This window comes from Balaenoptera ricei, chromosome 10 (genome assembly GCF_028023285.1).
Source record: "Balaenoptera ricei isolate mBalRic1 chromosome 10, mBalRic1.hap2, whole genome shotgun sequence".
In the NCBI taxonomy this organism is placed as follows: Eukaryota; Metazoa; Chordata; class Mammalia; order Artiodactyla; family Balaenopteridae; genus Balaenoptera; species Balaenoptera ricei.
Genome location: NC_082648.1, coordinates 69,187,186 through 69,203,003, shown reverse-complemented (window position 1 = coordinate 69,203,003; position 15,818 = coordinate 69,187,186). Strand labels below are relative to the sequence as shown.

General features: G+C 33.3%; 1 long non-coding RNA gene across 1 annotated transcript in view; it reads right to left on the bottom strand.

The window, feature by feature from the left end:
• Positions 1-15,818, bottom strand: part of LOC132373439 (uncharacterized) — a 357,254-nt gene that overhangs the window by 187,173 nt on the left and 154,263 nt on the right. The window lies entirely within an intron of this gene.

Genomic DNA, 15,818 nt, shown 5'->3' with positions numbered 1-15,818 from the left:
CAGATTCAATGCAATCCCTATCAAATTACCAATGGCATTTTTTACAGAACTAGAACAAAATATCTTACAATTTGTATGGAGACACAAAAGACCTGGAATAGCCAAAGCAGTCTTGAGGGAAAAAAACGGAGCCAGAGGAATCAGGCTCCCTGACTTCAGACTATACTACAAAGCTACAGTAATCAAGACAATATGGTACTGGCACAAAAGCAGAAATATAGATCAATGGAAAAGGATAGAAAGCCCAGAGATAAACCCACGCACCTATGGTCAACTAATCTATGACAAAGGAGGCAAAGATATACAATGGAGAAAGACAGTGTCTTCAATAAGTGGTGCTGGGAAAACTGGACAGCTACATGTAAAAGAATGAAATTAGAACACTCCCTAACACCATACACAAAAATAAACTCAAAATGGATTTGAGACCTAACTGTAAGACTGGACACTATAAAACTCTTAGAATAAAACATAGGAAGAACACTCTTTGACATAAATTACAGCAAGATATTTTTTGATCCACCTCCTAGAGTAATGGAAATAAAAACAAAAATAAACAAATGGGACCTAATGAAACTTCAAAGCTTTTGCACAGCAAAGGAAACCATAAACAAGATGAAAAGACAACCCTCAGAATGGGAGAAGATATCTGCAAATCAATCATCGGACAAAGGATTAATCTCCAAAATACATAAACAGCTCATGCAGCTCAATATTAAAAAAAACAAACAACCCAATCCAAAAATGGGCAGAAGACCTAAATAGACATTTCTCCAAAGAAGACATACAGATGGCCAAGAAGCACATGAAAAGCTGCTCAACATCACTAATTATTAGAGAAATTCAAATCAAAACTGCAATGAGGTATCACCTCACAGAAGTTAGAATGGGCATCATCAGAAAATCTACAAACAACAAATGCTGGAGAGGGTGTGGAGAAAAGGGAACCCTCTTGCACTGTTGGTGGGAATGTAAAGTGATACAGCCACTATGGAGAACAGTATGGAGGTTCCTTAAAGAACTAAAAATAGAATTACCATATGACCCAGCAATCCCACTACTGGGCATATACCCAGAGAAAACCATAATTGAAAAAGACACATGCACCCCAATATTCATTGCAGCACTGTTTACAATAGCCAGGTCATGGAGGCAACCTAAATGCCCATCGACAGATGAATGCATAAAGAAGATGTGATATATATATATATATATACACACACAATGAAATATTACTCAGCCATGAAAAGGAATGAAATTGGGTCATTTGTAGAGATGTGGATGCATCTGGAGACTATCATACAGAGTGAAGTAAGTCAGAAAGAGAGAAACAAATATTGTATATTAACGCATATATGTGGAATCTAGAAAATGGTTCAGATGAACCGGTTTGCAGAGCAGAAATTGAGACACAGATGTAGAGAACAAACGTATGGACACCAAGGGGGGAAAGTGTCGGGGATGGGGTTGTGGTGTGATGAATTGGGAGATTGGGATTGACATGTATTCACTGATGCGTATAAAATGGATGACTAATAAGAAAATAAATAACTAAACATTTAAAAAAAAATAAAGACCAATGATGACAAATTTGCCATAATAATGAACTCAACCCTTGGCAAAGAGGACTAAAACAAAGGGAATAAAAAAAAACAGCACTGTAAATGTTTTTTCTCTGTCTTATGACTTTCTTATAACATTTTTTTCTCTAGCTTAATTTATTGGAAGAATATAGCATATAATGCACATTACATACAAAATATGTGCTAATTAACACTTTATCTTATCAGTAAGACTTCTGGCCAGCAGTAGTCTATTGATAGTCAAGCTCTGGGGGAGTCAAAAGTTATATGCAAATTTTCAACTGCATAGGGTGTTGGTGTCCCTAACCCTCACATTGTTCGAGGGTCATTGTTCGAGAGTATCCATATTCATTGACCTAAAACAATGTCCATAGTTGTATATGTATACCTATATTCAACCTGGAAATTTCTATATAGAGAGTATTCATAATTACTTTTTAAACATATTTAATTAATTTTTTCATTTGCATATTTTCTGCAGTGAGGTTTTATTCATTATCATAACAGAAAAAATGAAATTTAAGGAAAGATAAAGGGTAATTTGTAAGGACTGTACTTATTAGTGTTAAGAAATAATGTCACTTAAATTTTCTCAGTTCAGTCTCCCAAGGCAAGAGAAATAAAAGCAAAAATAAACAAATGGGACCTAATCAAACTTACAAGCTTTTGTACAGCAAAGGAAACCATAAATAAAATGAAAAGTCAACCTACAGAATGGGAGAAAATATTTGCAAATGATATGACTGACAAGGGCTTAATTTCCAAAATATACAAACAGCTCTTACAACTCAACAACAACAAAACAAACAACCCAATCAAAAAACTGGCAAAAGACAAAACAAACAACCACAAAAAATTGGCAGAAGACGCAAATAGACATTTCTCCAAAGAAGACATACAAATGACCAACAGGCACATGAACAGATGTTCAACATTGCTAATAATTAGAGAAATGAAAATCAAAACTACAATGAGGTACCACTTCACACTGGTCAGAATGGCCATCATTAAAAAGTCTACAAATATCAAATGCTGGAGAGGCTGTGGAGAAAAGGGAACCCTCCTACATTGTTGGTGGGAATGTAAGTTGGTGCAGCCACTATAGAAAACAGTATAGAGTTTCCTCAAGAAACTTAAAATAGAGTTTGCCATATGATCTAGCAATCCCACTCCTGGGCATATATCTGGACAAAACTATAATTCAAAAAGATACATGCACCCCTATGTTCATAGTAGCACTATTTACAGTGGCCAAGACATAGCAACAACCTAAATGTCCATCAACAGATGACTGGATAAAAAAGATGTGGTACCTACATACAGTGGAATACTACTCAGCCATATATAAGAATGAAATAATGCCATTTGCAGCAACATGGATGGACATAGTGATTATCATACTAAGTGAAATAAGTCAGAAAGATGAATACAACGACCATTTGATATCACTTATATGTGGAATCTAAAATATGACACAAATAAACTTATCTATGAAACAGAAACAGACACACGGACATAGAGAACAGATGACCTGTGGTTTCCAAGGGAGAGGGGGGTGGTGGGTGGACGGCATGGGAGTTTAAGGTTACCAGATGCAAACTATTATGTATAGAATGGATAAACAACAAGGTCCTATTGTATTGCACAAGGAACTACATTCAATATCCTGTGATAAACCATAATGAAAAGAATACAAAGAAGAATGTATATATATATATGTATAACTGAATCACTTTGCCGTACCGCAGAAATTAATACAACATTGTAAATCAACTATACTTCAATAAAAATAAAGAAAAAGAAATAATGTCACTAATGATTAAACTGGTATGAACTCCTAAGAATATTACATAACACTTATTAAATCTCTTTCATTTCCAATTAAAATATAGCCATATAATTTGGGAAAGATGAAAATTACTTATAACAATTTAAGCAGGGGCTGGGAAAATTTATAATTTAAATCACGCTAAATGTGCCTCACCAATTTTTTTGAAAAATGTCTCTTACCTACTGTTTAAAAATTTCTGTAACAAAAGCTTTTTTTTTTCTTGGATTTTTCCATGAAAACAAACTTTGAACATTTCCAAAAGATTCAAACTTCCTATTTCTTGATAGTTATGAATAATCTGATCTGGAGCTACAATGGATTCCTAACTTGAATGCTTCACTTGGAACTTTTCTGAACTCCAAAAGGCATGTTGGATTAGGAGGTACAGCCTCTAGTCCCAAAGGCAGAATATTTTTGACACAATTTATGTCACAGAGGTTGCAAACCGGATGCCCACTTGTCACATCCTGCTTGAAGTCATGTTTTCCTTGGCTTACATGATGTTTCAAAAATGTTAAATTATTTAACAACAATTTTAAAATGTTTCATTTCATAGCAAACTGAAATTTGGGATTCTGGGCTCCATTATTGCTACCCTGCATGACAAAAATCTTCTGGAATAAAGCAGCCGTGGGGCTACCAGGATGGGGCTTTCATACTTAAGTTTGTCACACAATATCTGCATTGCTCATTGTCTTACTTGTCTGACTACTTTATAGAAGTTGAATTTATGACCACTTCTTTAGGCTATGTCCAAAGCCTTGCCTGACAGAAAATGATTTCCCAAAGTGCTTGCTATGTCATCAAATTCCCAAAAATAAAGACATTTTTTGGCTTATGAAACTCTACTAAATTTCCAGGCAGAGAGCAGACATGTATCATGGGAAAGATTAATAATTTCATTCTCATGTTAACAAAGATTGGTTTGTTAATGCCCAAGTGGGGAGGAGAGTTCTAAGTGAAGGTCATATATAGGATATGTAAGTGTTCATGAGGGATGCACTTATAAGCAATGGGTACCAAATGTCTGTAAAAGTCTGAGTGATCAGGCTGTGGAGAGGAGAGTTAAAATGACAGTTCATAAAAAACAAGAGAGTTAATTTACTTTTAAAGTTAATGGGTAAAAATTCCCTGACCTGTGATGAACACAAACAGCAGGTTAAAAAGATGCTCACATTGGCTTTTGAACTATTTTGAATAAATTGCAGATTTTGAAATATGTGGTTAAATATACGTATTTTTAAAAGAAGACCAACATATGTTTAATATTCTAGGGTCCTTGATCTCAGAAGTGCTTTTTAATTCTCATGCTTTTCTTGCTTTTCATGAAAAACAATTTTGAAATCTGTTGTTTTCTCTTCAAGACACATGCAATTAGTTGTTTTTTTTTGACATTGCTCTAAGAGTAAACATGATTAAATGGTAACCATTCATACAGCCATTAATAAAATGTGTATTAAATTCATACTTAAAATTCCCATGTAGTTCTTTCTGTAAATCTATTCAACTTTTTGAATTTTGTCTCATGTAATTTTGGAACTGAGATTTACCACAGTCAGCCATTATCAGAATTATTTGCTGCCATAAGGGATGATAAAAACTGGGTCAGAGAATATAGGTCTAATTTGAGGAAATAGAGTATATGCTCTTTTTACTCATTCAAAAACATTTACTAAAATCTGATTCCATGTTACTTAACACTAGTCCTTGCTGAGGAGGTTCCTGTTCATAAGGAGCTACCACCTTAGCCAGGCAGAAAGACAGCTATTGACAGAAAGACAGTAACTAGTACAATGTGATAACTGTTTAATGATCTGCAGAGGGAGCACAGGAGAAGGATAGATTAATATTGCTATGAGAATAGGAGAGTTTCCCCCAAAAAAGCAATAACTGTTAATTGGACTTAGAAGGATATGATATTATCACATAGCAAAGGGATACAGAAAAAGCACACGGTAGGTTCAGGGAGCCATAAGTAAACTCATGCTTGAAAAATAACTTTGATGAGAGATAAGACTGTGAAAGGGTATTGAGACCAGATGGCATGTTTCATACTGAGACATTTTCCAAGGAAAATTGAGGACAACTGCAAAATATATACCAAGAGTCTTGGAAGTTATATATACCTTGAACAATTTCATGTACAGCAGTTTTTTCTAAAAATATAACGTGAAATAGACTATGATATAGTAGCAGGGATGCTCCTCACAGCATTATCTAGAATACAAAAATTTGGAAGTATCTTAAATGGGCAACAATAGGGGCCTGAAATAGGGGTAGAGCTTTAGAATAGATCTTTAGAATTACCTACATTTTGATATTTAAGGATAAGATTTTATAATTAAAGCAAACTGAGTTATACAAAGATCAACTTCCAACATCTCTAATTCTTTCAAGACTTGAACTATTTCTCACATCCCCATCTGCAATATTCCCATTGACTTTAACGACTTGCGAAGAAGTTAATATATTCAGAGGAGGCCTGGGGGAAATGGCTGTTTGGCAAAGTGAGTCTGATGGAGAGAGAGCCAGCTTTCTGCATTGTATCCATTTATTCACCCTCACTCTTTGGCACCTATTGCTCACATGTTTCAGTCACACTTTTTTGGGACAAATTTATCACTTTTTTCCTAAAATGTGATTCTTAGTATGTCCAGTATATACTAAGACAACCTCCTATCAAAGGCAGTTTTTTTATTCATTCTAACTTCTAAATTTTTTTTTTACTTCCTAAATTATTTATTTATTTATTTATTTTTTATACAGTAGGTTCTTATTAGTTATCTATTATATACATATTAGTGCATATATGTTAATCCCAATGTCCTAATTCATCCCACCGCCACCCCCCACTTCCCCCCTTGGTATCCATACGTTTATTCTCTACATCTGTGTCTCTATTTCTGCCTTGCAAACCAGTTCATCTGTACCATTTTTCTAGATTCCACATATATACGTTAATATACAATATTTGTTTTTCTCTTTCTGACTTACTTCACTCTGTATGACAGTCTCTAGGTCCATCCACATCTTATTGAACTTCTAAATTAAAGAATGGCATATGAAGGCAGACAGCTTCACTGCAAATTTTGCCTCCACCATTTTCTTTTTCTTTTTTTTGATTTATTTATTTATTTATTTATATATTTTTGGCTGCGTTGGGTCTTCGTTGCTGTGCGTGGGCTTTCTCTAGATGCGGTGAGCAGGGGCTTCTCTTTGTTGCAGAGCACCGGCTCTAGGTGCACGGGCTTCAGTAGTTGTGGCTCGCAGGCTCCAGAACACAGGCTCAGTAGTTGTGGCACACGGGCTTAGTTGCTCCGCAGCATATGGGATCTTCCCGGACCAGGGCTCGAACCCGTGTCCCTTGCACTGGCAGGCAGATTCTTAACCAGTGTGCCACCAGGGAAGTCCGCCTCCACCATTTTCTACCTGAGTGATCTTTGGCAATAAACTTAACCCTTCTCTTCCTCAGTTTAATCATCTGTAAAAATTTGGAATAAATTAAAACTTACCTGTTATGGCTTGAATTGTGTCCCTCAAATATTTAAATATTGACGTCATAACCCCCAGTATCTCAGAATATCACCCTATTTGGAAACAGGGTCACTGAACATATAATTACTTAAATGATGTCATACGGGAGTAGAGTGGGCCCCCAATCCAATGGGACTGGTGTCCTTATCAAAAGGGTAAATCTGGACACAGACATGGACAAAGGAAGAATGCTACGGGAAGATGGAGGCAGAGTCTACAGGCCAAGGCATACCAAAGAGTGCCAACAAACACCAGAAGCCAGGAGAGAGGCATGGAACAGAGTCTCCCTAATAGCCATCAGAAGAAACCAAACCTGAGATATTTTGGCTCTAGACTTCTACCCTCCAGAACTGTGAGACAATACATTTTTGTTGTTTAAACCACCCAGTTTGTGGTACTTTGTTAAGGCAGCCCTAACAAACTGATATACTACCTCATAGCACATTTGAGAGAATCAAATGTAAAGCTTATAGAATGATTCTTCTCACATAATAAGCTAACATTTTTAGCCATCAACTAAAAGAGAAATAAAAGTCTGGGTACCGTTTTTCTTTGTGGTACTCCTCAATTATGACAGCTACCTAGATCTAGTCTGCTCTCTGTAAGTTGGGTAAACTAAAACTTAGCACTTAAATAACCAACTCACCATTTAAAAAAAAATTCCAATGTGAACCCTTCAGCTAGACTGCCCCCTGTCCAAAGAATGCTGTCATCTTTTTCTTTTTTTACCCCTTCAATTTGATGCAAAAACTTCAACTCATTTTTAGCTTTTCTATTTCCTTCATGATTGGTCACAAAATCTTATTTTTTTTTGGTGTATGTTCAGGTTTTCATAACATAACATTTAGACTATGTTAATGGTCTCCATATTGTTTCCCTGTATATAAACTCTGCTGCTCAGCACATAATCCTGAAATGTTTTTGTGAGCATGTCATCACCTTGCTAGAAAATGTACAGTGTTTTCAGAAACTGGTTTAAATTCTTTAACTTGACATTCAAGACCTTTTATGATTAGACTAACATTTAATTTCCCAAGCTCATATTCCACACTCAGGAAGTTGATTTCCATTTAGCAGTTATGCCCAGGGCAGAGAGCATAGCAAAAAAAGCCTCCTGTTTTTGCATTTCATCTTCTGCCAAACAAATACTATGGCTCAATTTTTTAATAAACTGTCTTCTTTGTTCCCAGAATACTTCACTGCTATTATTTTATTTTATTTATTTATTTATTTTATTTTATTTTTAATAACTATGTTAGACTTAGGAAAAAGTTTATAAGATAATATGGTGAATACTTATTTACTAATTACCCAGAATAAAATACATAGCCTTAAAAAATATCCTCAGAGGTTCATTATGTGCTCTTCCCCAACATAACCTTCTTTATTAAACTTCAGAGAAAACCAGGTTCATAAATGTATTTATATTTGTACTATGTTTCTACCTTTAAAAAATACATAGTATTATTTGTACATTTAGTATTTTATATTTACGCTGTATGTATCCCTCTACAACTTGTTTTTTACCCCAAATTATGCCCTTGGGACTCATCCTATTGATTCATGTAGCTCTCGTTCACTTATTTTTCCTTTTGTATAGATTTTTATGTGTGACTATATCAAAATGAATCCATTATCCTGTTGGTGGACATTTAGTTGGCATCTGATTTTATTCCATTCATTTATCATTCATTAAAGAAATATTTATCAAGCATCAAAGATACAAGAGGAAAATGAATTACCAATCCTCCTGAGGCTTACGTTCTAGTACAAATCCATCCTCTTTTACAAACAAACATGAGTTTATCTAGAGTAAATTTCCAGTGATGAAATTGCTGGGGCATTGATTATACATATCTTTAACATCAGTAGAAACTGTCAAATTTTCCTCCACAGTGATTATACCAGAATATTAGAATGTTATTTGATCTACATCCTCATTAATACTCGACGTTGTCAAACATAAATTTTACCAACCTGATAGTTGTAAAATAGTTTCTCGTTATAGTCTTAATGTGCAATTCCCTAATTACTATAGATATAAATTTTTTTTAAAGCTCATAGGCCATTTGTGTTTCCTGTGCTTTTGTCTATTTCTTGTACTGGAATATTTGACTTTTTAAAACTGATTGGTAGGAGTTCTTTATATTTTTTTGCATGCTAATCTTAATGCCTTTAAACAAAGTTTTATAATTTTCTCTACAAAAGTCAACACTTCTTTTGATATATTAGTCTTACCCTATATATTAACTTTTAAAAATGATGTTTATAAATTACATTTTCTAATTGTTTGTGTCTGTAAATGGATTTTATTTGGGGATCTAAGTCAGGGGTTAGCAAATCTTTCTATAAAAGTCTAGTTAGTAAATATTTTCAGCTTTGTAGGCCAAGGAGCAAAATCCAGCAACTGTTCTCACCAAAAAGCTAAGAAATTTTTTACATTTAAAATCATTTTTAGCTCACGGGTCTTAGAAAAACAGGCAGCAAAATGGATGTGATCTACAGGCTGTGTAGTTTGCCAATCCTTTTACTAAATTGTAGCAGACTTACCAAATTCTATTGTTAAGTGTAATAACTTGTAGATTTGTGTGAATGTTCTAGTTAGGCAATCATATTGTATAGGATGTGGAGTATTTATACTTTTCTTTCTAATCATCATAAAATTACTTCTTTTTACTGTATTTGGTTAGGACTTCCAGAAAAATATTTAGTAAAAGTGTGTTGATCGTGTTATACTCTTGTTTTTTGTATAAAAGGGACCATCATAATATTTCACCATTGGGTATGGTATTTGTTATGGGCTTGTATTGGAACATTTGTCAGCTTAAGGGACTGTCTTCTATTCCTAGTTTCCTGAGAGTTTATTATTATTATTATTACTATTATTATTCTTATTTTACTATAAATGCATATTTAATCATTTTTACTTATTTTTCTTCTTTTAAATTAAAATTTTATTTTCCCCTTATGACTAAAGAAAAGCATATGAAGATATCTTCTCATGTTAAACCTTTTTGATTACTTGTATTAAGCTTTGCTGAATAAGATTTGCTGCTATTTTACTTAGAATTTTTCATCTATGTAATATATAAGGTTAATCCATAAATTTCCTTTCTCATATTGCCCTTTTCTGGTTTTGATACCAACACTATATTAGCTTCATAAAGTGAATTGGAGAGTATACTCACTTTATGATTATTTGAAAGGATTTGCATGTAATTGAAATTATCTGTTTCTTGAAAATAGGCTTCACCTGCAAAAACATCTGAGATCAGTAGGTTTAGGTATGTATGTGTGCAGATTCTAAACTATTGATTCCATTTCTTTAATGGTTCTATATCTTTTGAGATTTTTATTTCTTAAAAATGAGATTTGATAAGATATGTTCTAGGAAAAATTGCTCCTTTTACCTAAGTCTTCAAGTTTATTGGCATAGATTTGTATTACTTTGAGTTTTAAGACATTTTATTATGAAAAATTTCCAAACATTCATCAAATAGATTAATAAACTCCCCTGTACCCATTTGCCAACATCAATTATATATAATTATATAAACATTCTACTGTTTAATTTCATCTATCTTCCTGACACACTTTTTTGGGCACAAATCCAATAAATCATATAATTTTTTCTGTGAATAATTCACTATGTATTAATTTAAAAATTAATAATAATAAATATCTTCTAATATCCATCTGCATTTAGCTTTCCTGTTTTTTTTTTTTTTTTTTTTTTTGAATGCATCCTTTGGGGAAAAATTTAAGCTTCTAAGCTCAGTCTGGTTTTCTCTGTAGTTTCTCTCTTAGAATGAATTAGTTTCAGTGCTCATATGGCCTTGTTAGTCATTTTATCTTCATGTTTAAAAGCTATTCTGTAATTATAACATTGCATAGAGAAAAACTATGCAACTTGAAATTAGAGAATCTGAATTATAGTTCTCATATCTACATGCAATTTGCAAGTTATTTAGGTCTTCTGCTTCTCTGTTTTCTTAATTGGTTCAACAGAGCAAAGTATTTTTATTTATCTCCTACTGAGAATTCAAGAATTTAAATATATATTAATATACTTGTAAATTTTTAAATGCTATAGAGAATGTCATTTGCAAAAGCAATATGAAATGCTGTATTAATCAGTGCAAATTTCTCTGGACCTCTGAATGGAGAACTCAATGTGCATGATCTACTGATGGCATATAAGTAGCCCAATCTCTGTATATTAGGGATCAAGTTTTAAGTTTGTCCTATAATATTTGATATGAGCAGAATTTTGCAGAGGAACATAATTTAATAATAATCCTACTGCTGCTGGTTTGGAGTTGGGTAAAAGAGGTGATGATATTTTCAACTCTTAAAGGTTTATGTTCTATCCAATGGCAAAAAGAATTCTCTTCTGTCCCAGTATTTATACTTTAAAAATTATAGCAGAGGTGCTAGGACAGTATGTCTCCATACATTTTCCAGCTACCACTTGCAATCTCTTTCATTAATTCTCATACTCATTTTCCTAACCCTCATATTAAAATTTTATACTGGATTTTAGGCTGAAGCCGATTTTTGGTTGTTGAGATATAAATGAGCAAGAAGTGTAAATGGAAAATGTGTTATGTCGTCTTTTTCTACATGCTTGTTTAATTGTGGTACTGGATACATTTGGGTGATGATGGAGTTAATTTAGCTTAGTAAAGAGGAAGAAAAAATGGAGGCAACGAGGGTAACTGGGTATCCTGAGCTTGTATTAGGACATTTGTAATGCTGAAATATGAGAAACTTGTTCCTATTTCCTGCCTTCCTCCCAATCAGTTTGCATATATACAGAAATGTGTTAGTTCCCAAGGGCTGTTTCAAACTCTTACTGTATGCAAGTATCTATATGTACATATGTTCACACACACACACACACACACACACACACACACACACAAAACCCTTTGGCATTTGCAATTCTGCCTTTGTAGCAAAAGATACGGCTTTAGTCCAAAAAAGATATGATGAAATTGTCTTAGAAATAACGGACATGGATGTATTGTCTCTCTATTCTTCTTCTGTGTTTAGGGTGATATTTGAATCTTAAATGTCTACTTTGCGCAATTGCTTATAACATAAATCAATGTGACAATGGCAATAGCCCATGTCAGACTTTTCATGCCAGCTGATGTCCAGTCATTAAATAATTCTATCAGTCACCATGATGCTTGGAATTGAAAAAGTTATTTTATCACACATTAGTCTGGCAATGAATAAAAGGCCAGTGGCCATTTTGAGTGTTAGACTTCTGTTTCTACAGAATATATAAAACTATAAAATCGATCCAACTAATAAATGCTTCCACTTCTGCAGATACTATAAAGTTGTAACTTTTTTTTTTTTCCCTAGAACTATAACTCACTTACCATCAAAGTATCAAAAACTTCTGAGTGCTTATTTTTGACAGCACGCTGGAGGGTAGATATTGAACCATCAACAATGACGAGAAGAAAACTATGCGGGATAAGATATTGACAACCTGCTCAAGCCACCCTAAGATGAAACCTAAATTTACTAGAGCTTATACTACTGCTATTGTATGATTCAGCAGATATATACCAGTGTGACATACCACCTGGGTGTTCTGATTTTTCAGGCAGTTCTTATGACATACAAGTTGCTAACAATATTGAACTTTATCATTGTTTAGAACTAACTTTCTTATTTTAAAGTGATAAATGATCAGGAACAAGATGTTACTTAATGTGGGGGAGAGAGAAGAAGTTTTGTGAGAAGTGTCTGGAGGAAGTGAAAAATTGGATGTGGAGAAGGAGAGCACAAGATGGTTTATGCTCAAACTTGCTTCCATTTACTTGTTTTGAAATCTCTAAAAAGAGTCCTACAATTAAAAAGTGAAGGTAAATGTTTTCAAAGTGATTTCAGAATACAGAGAATATACAGTGTCATCTCAGGGCTTAGGAGACAAAGTGTGATCTTGAGTGGTTGGTAGTCTTTTTTCAATATCCATGAGGATCATACTGCAGCTCTGACACCATGAGAACTGAAACATTATTAATGTCCAGGAGAACTTCACATCTAGATGGAAATGAGTAGAAAAACTTGAGAGAATGTCTTTGGAATTATATAAAATACACATTGGTGACCTTCAAAAATAATTGGAGATTGGGGAAATGGTGGAATGAGTGTTATGGTGCTGAAGTCATTCTCTTTAAAACTAGAAGGTGGCAAAATAGGGTAATACTAATAACCTAATATACATAAATATAAGTTACATAGGTAGGAAGGGATGGTGTCTCATGATCTTAACAGCCAGTGGTATAGAGGGAGAGAATATTTTTATGTATTGCAAAAGGTTAATGAATTATCTCATAGTCATACTGTATTGAGTATTAAGACAAAAAGCAAAAACAAAATTCTGCTTGTGGGACTTTCTGCAGACTAACTGTTTGAAAATAATTGATATGTAGCTGTTCTAATATCTTCAATTCAATATCTTTATAGTTGAACATCTAAATCTTTTTGTTCATTGTTTCATCTGACTTTGGCTTATAGTGGCTTCGCTTCTTTCACATTTGGTGATCTTTGATAGACTTTATAGCTTCATCTTATCCATTGAGAATCTAGCATAACACAAATTGGGAGATCTTTTTTCCTAAGACAATTTACTTCTACATTTACTAGTATCCAAGCTGAGATCGTTTCAACCTCCTGATGATCATAGTCAGTGGGGAAATCACAGACTCTGTGTCTCAATTTCATTCCATCTAAGACTGAATATCCTCACGGCAGTGTTATTGTTGGTTAATGTCCTCAGAACAACCATTTTTAGGGCCATGTGCCGCTCTAGCGCTGGATCATTTTTTTTTTTTTTTTACTATGAGAAGATAATTAAAGACCACCTTATATCTTGTGAAACCAACTATGCCTTCTGGGAAGTGTTCTATTTAGGATATAGTTGCACTGTTCTAACAATGGTCTATCAATACACTTAGCCACTTGCAAACACAATGTGCGAAGCAGAAGAAACATTAACTATATACAGACATTTGTCATCACTATCTCCTGGAGCTTTTATTGTTAGAATCTACAAAATAATCTGAAATACTGGTGTGCTATGCTTCCTCTTTTACCTGACATTACTCTTTGCCTTTTTAAAAAAATCTTGGAAGTCACCAGTTGGAGAGTTTTCAAACATGGCAAGGCACTTTATTTCTGGGGTTTTTGTTGTTGTTAATCTTAAAGTTTATGGTTTTCTCATTTTGAAAAAACTTATACTTGAATAATTATTTGGAAAAATATACTTTAAAAGAGGAAAAATGACAACTGTAATTCCTTCATATAGAAAAATAGCATTATCATTTTGAATTATTCTATTCTAGCATACATATGCATTTTTAGTAATATATTTTCATTTAATATGAATAATTGATAACATATTTTCATTTAGGGAATAGATTTTTTAAAAATAAATTTATATGATCAATCTAGACGTTCAAATAAACTTTAAAAATTGAAACAAAATATTGCATAAAATTTTAACACCCTAATGTAACCACTCTAATATTTTAATAAACCCTATCAAGATCTCTAAGTATACCCACACACACACAATTTCCATATATAGCATATTATGTAATATCATGTTATATATGCTGTTCTATAACTACCCTTTTCTCTTAATAGTATGTTCTAAACTGCACAGGAACAACTTTTAAGAAAAATTGCAATAAGGATACAGCTCAAGAGAATAGTTTAAATGAGACAATGAAAGCTTAGATATATAACATTTATTCTCATCTTTTCATGAGATCTTTCAAATACGTGCCTTTATAAATCATTGCCATCTGTGATTTGGTTCGTTTCCATTCATTCTTGCATGCATGTATACATTAGGCATTAATTTCACTATTGAGAGTCCATTATTTTGAGTGCTAGAACTAGATGCTGGGAAACAAACGTAGTTCTGCCTTTGAGACATACCAACTCAGTGAAGAGGAAACAAAATTAAATACATATAAAACATATTCATGACCTATATAAAAAACACTGGGGGTACTTAGAGGAGTGGGCAATTCTTCCTAAGGGGGAAATTGGTTTAAAAACCCTAAAGAAGAATATCTTAGTTGAGTCTTGAAGATAAAAGATGTTTGTTTAACTTATGGACTTGTAAGACTCAGGGTGAAGGAGAAGAAATACGAAATAGTATCTGGTATTCAAGTAACAGCAAGTTCAATATAGTCAGTAAGTCAAAAGTGTAAGATTATTAAATTATAGGTAGTAGTGGTAGCACTAAGCAAACCTAATTAACAAGAAAGTTAATCAGGTAGAAAAAGATATTTTTCCAAATTCAATTCATTTTCAGTGATATGTACTCCTTGTATTATCAGACACAGCAATACATATGTATTATATGCTCTCCTGCTATGATGGTGAGATTAGGTATTCATTTCAGTAAACACTTGAGTATGTTTTAATTAAAATGCCTTCTGAGAAAATGGAATGTCGCATTTTTAAATAGAATTTCAGGTTGCTATAGTAACTAATAAAACTGCCACTATTTATTCAAAATAACATAAAAAGCATCTTTAAAGATGGTAAATCACTTTCAAAGTATCCTGACCATTAGTTACTGATATTAAATTGAATTGTATTAACAATTAGTTGAATGTTTCATGTGTGAGAAACTGCAGAAAATGTATATAGAAAAACAGGAAATAGAGATACCTTTTAAAAGCTTATGTGTTAGATGGAATCAAATGTTTAATGCACCTTCTACAAAAGAGAAGACAGTTTCTCTTCACTGATCAGATCATCTGTTAAGTTCAAATCATCCAGTAAAATTATCTTTTGTTGTTGTTCCCATGAAAGTATGCAAGCCACTG